This window comes from Furipterus horrens, unplaced genomic scaffold, assembly GCF_987537825.1.
Source record: "Furipterus horrens unplaced genomic scaffold, mFurHor1.1.pri manual_scaffold_2, whole genome shotgun sequence".
Lineage (NCBI taxonomy): Eukaryota > Metazoa > Chordata > Mammalia > Chiroptera > Furipteridae > Furipterus > Furipterus horrens.
Genome location: NW_028327172.1, coordinates 163145 through 175282, shown reverse-complemented (window position 1 = coordinate 175282; position 12138 = coordinate 163145).

The following is a 12138-nucleotide window of genomic DNA, read 5'->3' as shown; positions in this document are numbered from 1 at the left end:
TGTCCCTCTTGACCACCTGGTTGGCACACTCACTCCACTTCAGACTCTACTTAACCTGCCGACAGACACAAGGGCAGAATCGTGCTTCTGCTCCGTCTGATGCAGGGACCCGAACCCCAAGCAGGTGTGGCCTCTGGAGGAGAAGGAAGGAAGCTTCTCCGTCACTTTCTCTGCCTCCCGGTGACCGTCTCCATGGGGGACAGCGGTCTCTCCCCGCTGACTGATCCGTGTCAGCGTGATCTCACGGACGGGCGCTTCCGCCTCGGGTTATGACGCGACGCTACTCCCTCCGTTTGCTGCTCGCGCTGTCCCAGTTTTGGCCACTGGGCGCTGTCAGTGGGCTCTGCATCCCTTTGACACGTATCACTGTGTTTTTGGTCTTGTCTGTTATGTCTTTCAGGACCTCCGTGGTCGCTGGCGTTTCAGGTGCCCAGGAGCACCTGTGCATTTCCTGACCCAGTGCCCGACCCAGCTGGTTCCCCAGGACCTCTGTTTCCCCCTTAGTAAACCAAGGCCTGGGAGAGAGGCGTGTTCGTGGCTACGGGGGCGCTTCGTGCCCTCTCAGCAGACAAAGCGCAGAAATAAATGTGTGTGGCCCTGACCGCGCATGGCCACATCCACGTCTGCAGTGGGTTACACAAACGTTCTCATCGATGTCCCCAACTCAACCTGTCACCGCACCAATGTCCTCGCCCCGTCTCCTCGATGGCCGGCAGCCTCCCACTCACCACCCACGCCCCCAGCTCCATGCTTGGGTTCTGGTGCCACGTGCAGCAGCAACGCCATTACTAACGCAGGCCCCGTGGGAAACGCCAGGACCCACGGGGGCCCGGTGCTCGCGTGGGGTCCCCTAGCCTTCAGTCTCACAGACCCTGCTTATTTCCAAAGAGACTGAGGTCACACTTGTCCCCAGCCTCAGTGAGGTGCAACACAGGGACATCCTTTTGTCACAGCCTCCTTTCCTGGGGTCCCCCATGCTCCTAAATCAGTTTCAAATTTGCTTCCATGGGGTTCACTCTTAGTGCCCAGTTCTGCGGGTGGTGACAGCTGTGCAGTGCTGGCCCCACATGCCCGGCGTCCCGCAGAGCGGCTCCAGCCTGAGACTCTCCCCCATTTCAGCTGCTCGTGCTCCCTACTGCCGCCCCCTACCGCCCTCTGTGCCGCTGGCAGCTCCAATCTGAGCCTCCCTGCATCTCCTTTTTCTAGAATGTCACGTGGGCGGGACTGTAGAGGTCATTGCTGTTTCAGGTTGGCTTATTTCACGTAGCCATGTGCATTTATGCTCCATCCATGTCTTTTTGTGAATTGATGGCTATTTTCCTTTTATCACGGAATAATGCTCCACTGCGTGACTGTCGTGGTTTTTCTCTTCACCTTTTAAGAAACATCTTGCTTGCTCCCAGTGTCTGGCCATTTATGTGCAGGTGTTTGAGTGGGTGAGGATGAAAATTTTCAGCTCCTTTGGGTAAACGCCGAGGAGCACAATGGCCGGATCCTATGGCAGGAAGGTGCTTGGTTTTGTAAGAAACCTCCAAACCCTCTTCCAAAGTGGCTGCCCTGCCGGATTCCCAGCAGCCGTGAGTGACGTTCCCACCGTTCCCATCCTCGTCAGCCCTGGGCGTTGTCAGAGTTTTGGATTTTAGCCCTTCTATTGGTATCTTACTGTTAATTTGCAATTTCCTAATGACATATGATGCGGAGCATGATTTCCAATGCTAGTCGCTATGCGCACACGGTGGCACTTCGGTACTCACCATTAATTCGTCATGGAGCCTGTGACGAGCGCCAAAACGGATGAGGACCGAATGAGGAAGGCTTTCCTCTTGTAGGTGGCAGCGTGACGCACACGAGTTCTAGCGAGTGTGACGAGTCCCGAGCAAGCGCCCAGGGCTGACACAGTCTCATCAGAATTCGATGAGTACATGGTGTGACGCACCCTGAAGCCAACAGGCCCAGAGGTGTGACCGTATCTCCCTCGGTGACGTGTCTGTCCAGGTCTGTTGCCCATTTTAAAATTGGATTGTTTTCCTATTATTGAGTTTTAAGAGTTTTTTTGTGTATGTTGGATACTATCTTTTATCAAATATATGTTTTGGAAATATTTACTCTAATGTGCGGCTTATGTTTTCATTGTCTTAACAGTACATTTAGCAGAGTAGAATTTTTTAAATTTTAATCAAGTCCAACTCACACATTTTTTCCCTCAGGGATGGTGCTTATGATGTTATCATTAAAAATCATTGCTGAGTTCTGGCTGGTGCGGCTCAGTGGACTGAGCCCCCGGCCAGTTCGATTCCCAGTCAGGGCACAGGCCTGGGTTGCGGGCCAGGTCCCCGGTTGGGGGCGCATGAGAGGTAACCACACAGTGGTGTTTCTCTCCCTCTCTTTCTCCTGCCCTTCCCCCTCTCTAAAGTAAATAAATAAAATCTTAAAAAAAATAAAAATCCTGGCCAAGCCTAAGCTGGTCTAGGTTTTCTCCTTTGTTGTCTTTTTATAGTTTCGCGTTTTACATTTAGGTCTCTGATCCACTTTTAGTTCATTTCTGTGGAAGGGGTGAGGCCTGTGCGTAGACTCACTGTAGTGTGTAGGTGTCCGAACGCTCCAGGGCCACCCGCTCCGGGCCGTCCTCTCCACTGAGCGGCCCCTGCTGCTAGTCCGAGGTCAGGTGACTTCGGCCCTGTGGCTCCATTTCCACGGATCCGCTTGTCTGGCCTTCTGCCGGCACCAGGTGTCACCATTACTGCAGCTCTGGCGTAAGTCACGGGCATCAGCCACTCCTACGACATAGCTTGCTGGGCTGGAAGTTGGGATTGCGTGCAATCTGCAAGTCAAGTGGGAAGAACGGACATCTTACCATCGGGTTCCTGTCGACAAACCTGGAGTTAATTTCCATTTATCTAGACCTTTGATTTCTTTCGTTAAAATGTTGCTTGTAGATGCTGGACATAGGTTGTTAGTACTTACTTTTTATGGTGCTGATGCCAACGGCCTCGTGTTTTTAACGTCACGTTTCCGTGTGTGCTGCTGGTGCCTAGAAGTCCGTAGCCTCTTGCGCACTAACCTTGTATCCTGCAGCCTTGCCACAGTCTCTCCTTCCAGGAGTGTTTTTTATTTTTTGTGTCCATCCTTCAGGTTTTCTACATAGACAGTCACGTCATTTCTGAACAGAGGTGGTTTTATTTCCTCCTCCCCAACCTGTATCTATTTGGTTTACTTCCTTCATGGCCCTGGGTTTCCAGGACGAAGAGGGGCGATGAGGGGACCGCCCTCGTCTTGCTCCTGAACGCGGACGGGAAGCGCCTGCTTTCTCAGGACACAGCAGCGGGGTGCTGCCGACATGTTTTCTGGTCGATGTTCTTCATCCCGTTGGGGAGCTTCCCCTCTGTTCCCAGGGCGCTGAGAGTTTAATCATGAATGGGTGTCGGGCTTTGTCAGAGGCCTTTTTGCTATTAATTGATAAGATCATATTATTTTTCTTCCTTAGCCTGTAGATGTGAAATACGCTAATTAACATTTAAAATTCGCAGACGGCCTAGCACCCTGGAGCCAGTCCCACCGGGTGGAGGCGCAGAACCCCGGTGGCGCACAGTGCGTTGTTGGACTTGATGCTCACCTTCTGTGGGGGTTTGCGTTTCCGCGAGAGCGGCGCCGGCCTGCAGTGCTCTGTGTGCTTTTTCCTTCTCACCTCTCTTTCCGGTTTCCATGTCCTCAGGGTCACACTTCCCTCAAATGAGGTAAGAAGCATTTCCCCGTTTCTCTCCTGGAAAAGATTGTAGACAATAGATATCATTTCTTCCTTGAAAGTTTCTTTTTAATATGCTTTATTGATTATGCTGTTAGAGTTGTCCCAGTTTTTTTCCCGTTGTTCCCCTCCATCCAGTGACCCCCTCCCTCCAGTTGTCCCCCACTTAGTCCATGCCCATTGGTTGTGCACCCAGTTCTTCTCAGCATCTTCCTGTCTGCCCCACTCCCTCCTACTTTGCTTCTTAATTCCTGTACCATCTCCCTCCCTTTTCCCCTTCCCCCTCCCCGCTGACCTCCCCCCATAATGTTCCCCATGCCTATAATTCTTTCCCCACTCTCGTTGCCAACTTAGTTTGCCTTTGTTTCGGTTCCCTAGCTTCTGTTGTTGGTTGTTGTGATACAGTTTTCATTTTGATGTTCATAGTGTTGATCTTCTTTTCCTTAAGTAAGTCCCTTTGACATTTCATATAATAACAACTTGGTGATGATGAACTCCTTTAGCTTCACCTTGTCTGGGAAGCACTTCATCTGCCCTTCCATTCTAACTGATAGCTTTGCTGGATAGAGTAATCCTGGTTGTAGGTCCTTGCTTTTCATCACCTTAAGTACTTCTTGCCAGTCCCTTCTTGTCTGCAAAGTGTCCTCTGAGAAATCAGCTGATAGACTTATAGGCACTCCTTTGTAGGCAATTCTTCGCTTCTCTCTTTATCTTTCACTTTTGGCATTTTAATCATGATGTGTCTTGCTGTGGTCCCCTCTGGGTCCAGTTCACCCAGGACTCTCCTTGCTTCCTGGACTTGTATGTCTATTTTATTCGCAAAATTTGGGAAGTTTTCCTCCATCATTTTTTCACATAAGCTTTCAATTTCTTGCTCTTCCTCTTCCCCTTCTGGCACCCCTATGATTCAGATGTTGGCACGTTTAAAGTTGTCCCAGAAGTTCCCAAGCCTCTCCTCATTTTTTTTCAGTTCTTGTTTCTTTATTCTCTACTGGTGAGTATTTTTTTCTTCCTTATGTTCCAAATTATTGATTTGAACCCAGGTTTTCTTCCCTTCACCCTTGGTTTTGTGTGGATTTTCCTTCATTTCACTTAGCATAGCCTTCACTTCTTTTCTTATGCGTTGGCCGTACTCAAGCATATCTGTCAAGCCTGTGAGCATCATTATCACCAGGGTTTTGAATTTTGCATTTGTTAGGTTGTCTATCTCCTCGTCTGTTAGGTTGGCTCTCTCCTCGTCGCTTAGTTCTCCCACTGGAACCTGGATCTGTTCCATCCTTTGGGCCATACTTCTGTCTCCTCATCTTGACAAGATCCTGTGTTTATTTGCCTCTGTGTCTCAGGTAGAGCTGTCACACCTGTTACGTTGTAAGGGGCGGAGCCTTAGGGATTCCTCAGTACAGGGCGACCCCTTTTACCACGTTGTGGCACTGTGGGGGGGGTCTGAGAAGGAATAATGTAGCTTGCTCAGCACTCGCCCCTTTTCCAGGCACCTTTCCCACTTCTGTATGAGACTGGTGCCCCTCTAGCTGTTGCCCTGGCTGTTGTTCCCAGAGTGAGTGGGTCTGCGGACGTTCTAGGACCATGGGGGTCCTTTATACGAGCGGACTCTGCTGAGAGACCGGCAGTTTCTGCCTCCGCCCCAACCCCCACTGGTTTGCACAGTCAGAAGCAATGAGGTTTGATTTCCCCCAGTGCTGGGACCATGAGCTGCGCGTCTGGTCTGATGCTGGGAGCGCTCCCCAGGTGTCCCTCCTGACTTTTTAAAACATGTGACTGTGCTTTCCCCCAGCCTGCCGCTGCCGTTGCCGCCGCCGCAGCTGCTGCTGCTGCTGCTGCTACCAGCACACCTCGTCCTCTCTGCCCCAGCTCCGCCCCTCCTACCTGTCTGGGTGAGTGTTTCTTCTTTATATCTTTGTTTGTTGAACTTCCATGAAGCTTGATATTCTGGAACTTCTGGTTGTCTCTAGTTTTGAGGTAGTTGTGTTCCTTCTTAGTTGTGGAGGGAGACACAGCGTGTCTGTCTAGGCCTCCATCTTGGCCGGAAGTCAATTCCCTAGCTTCTGTTGTTGGTCGTTGTGATACAGTTTTCATTTTAATGTTCATAGTTTGGATCCTTTTTCTCCTAAACAAGTGCCTTTAACATTTCATAACAGTGGTTTGGATCTGATTACCTCCTTCAGTTTTATTTTGTCCTGGAAACACTTTTCCTGCCCTTCTATTCTGAATGACAGCTTCGCTGGATAGAGTAATCGTGGTTGTAGGTTTTTGCTTTTCATTACTTTGAATATTTCTTTCCAGCCCCTTCTTGCCTGCAGTTTCTTTTGAGAAATCAGCTGAGAGTCTTATTGGGACCCCTTTGTACGTAATTCTCTTCTTCTCTCTTGCTGCTTTTAAGATTCTCTCTTTATCCTTAATTTTTGACATTTTGATTATAATGTGTCTTGGTGTGGTTCTCCCTGGGTCCAGTTATTTTGGAATTCTCTGTGCTTCTTGGACTTGTACATCTGTTTCCTTTCCCAAGTTAGGGAAGTTCTGCTTCATTATTTTTTCACATAATTTTTCAATTTCTAGTTCTTCTTCTTCCCCTTCTGGCACCCCTATGATTCAGATGTTGGCCCGCTTATAGCTGTCCCACAGGTGTCTGAGCCTCTCCTCATTTTCCTCACTTCTCGTTTCAGCTTTCTGCACTGGTTGACTGTTCCTTCCCTATGTTCCGATTTATTGATTTGACCCCTGGTTTTCATGCCCTCACCACTAGTTTTGTATGTATTTTCATTAATTTCAGCAGGGCTAACCTTCATTCCTTCCCCATCTTGTTTAAGATCTACTGTCAGGTCTGTAAGCATTTGTATAACCAAAGCTCTGAACTGTGCCTCAGAAAGATTTCCTATCTGCTGCTTCGTTAGATTAGATATTTGCTGGCTGGTCAGCTGTATCACCAGGATCTCTATCATGATCTGTGCCATCCTGACTGTTTTGTGTTTACCTTTGCTTCCTGGGCAGGACTGTCACACCTCCTATGCTATAGGGGGCAGAGCCCCGTGCACTCGTCACTACTGGGTGACCTGCCTCACCACGCTGTGGCATTTTCTGTGGGGGTGGGGGTCCAAGATGGATTGCTGCCGTTCACTCTCTGCTGAGAGACCGGGAGCCTCCTCCTCCATCCCCACCCCCCTGGGCCTCACAGTCCGAGGCAATGGGGCTCTGCCTTCCCTGGCATTGGAATCGCAAGCTGACGGTTCTGGTCTGCAGCCAGTGGTGCTCCCCAGGCGCTTCTCACCTCCCCTTAAATACGGGTGTCTGTGCTTACCACCATCCTGCCATCGTTGCCGCTGCTGCTGCTGCCAGCACAGCTTGACCTCTCCACCCCGGCTTCACCCCTCCCTCCTGTCCGGACGAGCACCACTTCTTTATAACTTCATACATTGGACTTCCATTTATTTTCTGGAACTTCTGATTATTTCTGGTTTCGTGGTAGATGTATTCCTTCTTAGTTGTGAAGGGAGACAGAACGTGTCATCTAGACCTCCATCTTGGCTGAAAATTTCCATTTCTTCCTTAAAAGTTTAATACAATTCACCGGTGGAACCTCCTGGGCCTGGTGTGTTCTTGTTTGGAAGGTTATTAATTATTGATTTAATTTATGTAATAAATATTGGCCTATTTTATGTATCCTTTTTTCCTTGTGTGAGCTCTGGTACTGGCCCATTTAGGAAGTGGTCCATTCCATCCTAGTTGTCCAATTGGCAGCTGTGCGTGGCTCACAGGGTCCTTCATCGTCCCTGGGCCAGCATTGATGTCTGTGAAATCTCTTCATTTCTGGCCACTTGACCACAGGCTTATCAGCCTTCTTGATCTTCCCCAGCTGCTCCCAAATAACCAGTTTTGGTTTCGCTGATGTTTTAAGAATTGCTTTCTTGTTTCTGTAAGAACAGAGTTGCTCAGAGAACCATTTAAGAGGCAGCGAGCAGAAGAAAAGTTTATTGAGGGAATTAGCAAGCAGGGAGGAAGCTGTCCCGTGAATGGCCCAACGCCGGGGTCCCAGGGAAGGAGGGGCTGTTTTATGGGGGGAAGAAAAAAGGAACTGTTGAATTTAGTCATTTATCTTGCAGCTGTGAGCATGACGGGCTCATCAAGGCCAGACAGAGCTCGGGTCGATGCGCCCCACTATCATGGGAGACTCACAATAAAACACCGGGACACAGGACTTAAGCGGTAAATGAGGCAGTTGTTTATTCACAGATTGGCAAATCCGGGTGCAGCCTAACAAAGGGCATGCACCAGGGCTTAAAGCTGACCGCTTTTTGACCTAACGCAAGAAAGAAAAAAAAGGAAAAACCTTCTTTCCTCCCCTTCCCCTTCCTCTCCATTTCTCCCTACCGGATACTCCGGAGTTACAATCTAACGTGACTGACAAAACCAACTAAGGGTAGCAATTAGCTCATGAGTAAGTTTCCTTAACTCGCTGACCACGCAGAGTTCCCAGGTGGTAAACATTCCGTGACGGGTGCCCCTCCCACTCTGGGTTGTCTCTGACTGTTCACGTCTCCAGTCTCGGGTCTGCAGCCACAGTTTCCCAGGTGACACATATTCCTTAGCTGACCAGCTGTGTCTCTTGCCCCTCCTGAAAGTTTTCTTAACCTGCTTACCACATTCTCTTTTGCTGCTAATCATTTCTTACCGGCTTGAGTGTCATTTTTTTTTAATCTGTATTTCACAGGCTTGACACTCCTCACTATCACCAGAGACTCCCAGACAGCTGCAGGCGGGCGGGGGGAGCGGAGGGCACCGGAACCGCGGCTGTCAGTTTTTAATTTTGTTGACTTCTGCTCTAGTTTTATCATTAATTTTCTCCTGTGTCTTTGAGGCTCACGTGGTCTCTTCTTCCTCTGGCGCCCCAGGGGGAAGTTTAGGTCTTTCTTCTCTAGCGCACACACTCAGAACTATGGGCCGCGCTGTGCTTTTGCTGCGGAACTTGTGGTAAGGTGTGCTTTTGTTTCATAACTTCTTTCATTTCTCTTGGGACTTATTTTTTTATTTGTGCCCAGGTGGGGTTTTGGGTTCAGCCACACCCAGTAATTGAGGCTGCAAATGCTCCATGACATTGCAACCTGTGAAAACCTCATCCGGACCAAGTTCAACCCGGGGCTGCATGTGGAGAGGGTGGGCCCATCGCCTCTAGTGATTGCCACCAAACCCCAGACCTAGTCCTCCCCTTGGTCACAGACTCCTGACTTCAGGCAGCAGTGAGGACTGGCTCCGGGCAGTGGGGTGCATGCCTGGGGACCATGGTCAGGACCCCAGCCACAAGGTCAGCAGCTTGGACCCAGCCTCTGTGTGGGTCACCAGGGACAACACACAGCCTGAGGATCCTCAGGGCTGAGTGGGGAGCACCTCTGGCTGTTCTGGGCTGATTGTCACTGGCAGGCCCTCAGCAAGGAATCTAAGGGTCATTGGAGGTGCACCCCCTGACTCGTGAGCTGAGTCAGGACCCTGGGAGCTGGGGAAGAGGCCAGCGCTGAGGACCACCTCACCCTGCAACAGGACTGATGGCTCACGTGTGGGATGTGAGCTGGCATGAGCCATGCCCATCAGCATGTTGGGCCCCTGACATGGTGACCCCGTCTGTGACGATCATGGGTCAGTTGAGGGTGGAACTGTTGAGGGAAGCTGCCAGTTGAGGGCCCCATGGTCCTGCATGTCCTTGCTGAATGGCCAGACCACAGGGCCAGCTACCCGAGGATGAGTGGATCCCGTAGTCGCGAACAAGTCAAAGGGACTCAGGCTGACCACCAAGGACAATGGCTCCTAGGGGTGGGGCTGGAGGGACTTGCTTGCCCAGACCCTGGATGGTCAGCTGTGATCTGACTCACGGTGTGTGTAGCCCACCATGGTAACCCTGCACTGCCCAGGGAGGCCATGGGCTGTAATCTTGACTCTCTGGGAACTCTGGCCGCCAGGGGGATGCTGCCAGGTAACCCCAGACACCTGGGTCCTGAGTGGCTCAGCCCCTGTGTGGGAGGTCACTCACTCAGCTCCAGAGCAGCAAAATGCAGGTCAACCCACTACCCGGCATTCAGATGGGCTCTGACCACGCCCCCTGACCCCCCACTGCAGGAGCAAACAGCCCGACTGGCCCCAGGGCCTTTGCACAGCCTCTCCTCTGGCCACACCCCTGGGGCCCTGGGCTCCCATCCACCCTCTTCCTGGGAGCATCCTTGGCATTTCCTTCCCTCGCACAGATTTACAACCTTCCTCGACTCACAAATTCTGAAACTACCCCTTTTCCTGTCTCTACCCCGCTGCACTTTGAGCTTCATGCGGACTCAGCCTGGACCTTCCTGGGGGGATTTGCACAGCCTCCTCTTCCAGGGCTGGGCGGGCGTGGAGGAGCTGCTCAAACTCTCAGCACCTGCACGCCACCCTGCTCTCCCGTGGCTGTTCAACAAATGGGGGGCGTCCTGGGGACATCTGTCCTGCAGCTCTGGGGTGAGGGGTTGACCTGCAGCACGGAAGGACCCGGGAAAACGCAGCAATCCCGTCCTGGGGACGCTGGCCCTGACGCCAGGCCAGCAGGGGCTTGTCCAGCCACCGCTCCTCCGCGAGCCGTCCTGAGGGTCGTCCCCAGTGGGCGGGGCCCACAGCCACAGGTTAAAATAAGAACCACCACGTTTGGGTCCAGCGACTCCCCTCCCGCCCCGGCCAGGAACTGGTTCCGCTGATTGTTCTCACATGCACCCTTACAGCCTCCCTCTCGCCCGCCCCAGGTAAAGCGCGTCCCCACATGGGCTCCGTCTCATCAGAGACGCGGCGGTACCCAATCAGGGTCAGAACTCGGGGCTTAGGGTGTCGAACGCCCCTCCCTGCCTTTCGGATGGACGGACGGGCGACGGCCGTCTGGTGACAGCTGCCCGGGGGAGCCCCGACTCCTCGGCCCCTCGCGTCGCTCCCACACAATCCCTGCGGTCGCCGTTCGCAGGGCGGCCACCAGGTGGCAACGCAGGACCACGCGGGGCTGGAGGCGCGGGCGCCAGACTGCGGGCCCGTCTGCGCACAGCCGGGTGGGCGCCCTGATCGGGGGCCTGAGCCGCGGGCAGCTCGGGTGCTGTGTCCGGAGTGGGGAGACGTTTCCTGGCGCGTCCCGGAGGCCGTGCGCGCGGTGCCCGGGACCAGACCCTGTGCCCCAGGTCGCAGCTGGGTCTTGGTTTTGCAGAAGGTCCCGGGGAAGCCCGCGTGTTGCCGGCGCCGCGGACCGATCCGGCCGCAGGAAGGGGCGGAGGACCCGAGAGGCAGCTCTGGGGCCGGGGCGGCGGTCGGCGAGGACCGAGGCGCGGACCCAGAAGCGCGGCTGGGGGCCGGGCTGTGCGACTGGGCGGGCCGGGAAGGAGGTGCACGGGGCGGGGCGCACGGGGCGGGTGGGACAGGCTCCACGGCTGGGAGTTAGGGGCCTGGGAGCGGGCGGGGCGCACGGGCGGAGGCAGGGGCGCAGCGGCCCCGCCCGAGCCTCCCTCTTTCCATCCGAGATGTTTGTTTCCCCGAAGTCACGTGCGCGGGTGGGGCGGGGCTGGGAGCGCCCGGGTCGCGGCCAGAAGTGAGGGGTGGAGGGGGGTGAAGGGGGGGCGCTGCTTCCGGGGCAGGTGGGCCCGGCGCTCAGCGGATCCTCCCGTGTGACCGCCGCTGTGACAGCGCGAGAGACGAAGCGGGTGGGGGCTACGTGCGCGCGGGGAAGGACGGAGGGGGAGGCCGGGAGAGAGAGGGTCGTGTCCTCCCGGGCTGGCGGGCGAGGGCGGGGCGGGGGCCACGGGCAGTTTCAGCTTCCTTCACAGCCAGACGTGGACAGGAACAGGGCTCATTAGCCAAACCTCGCGCGGTTGGCTGCCCAGGGTCTCCCACGCAGCGAGACGCAGGTCCCCGGGAGGCCGATGGGAGCGCAGAGAAGCTCACAACACCCACTGAGCACAGAAGCCCCTTCCCGGTATCCAGTGTCCGGGGAGAAATTGCAGCTCAGGACACGGCGGCGGAACGGACACAAGCCCAGACCCTCGCACAGGCGTCTACCAGAGTCGCCTGCGAACGGAAAGGCGCACCCAGACCCAAGGGAAAGGGACGGAAAAAGACGTTCCACCCCACGGGACAGGAACAAACCAAGAGCTGGGGTTAGCAGCACTCACCCCAGACACGTGCTTGAAATCGAAGACGACAGCTAGAGGCAAAGAAGGGCCCAGCAACCCCACTGCTGGCTGTTCCCCGGAGCAAACCCGGAACACGAATTTGAAAGGTCGTTCGCAGCCCTGTACCCACGGCAGCGGCATTCCCAGGGTGAAGACGAGGAAGCACCTAGGCGTCCATCTGAGGACGAGTGGGTGGGCCCTGGCGGGGGGCTCAGTGGGGGA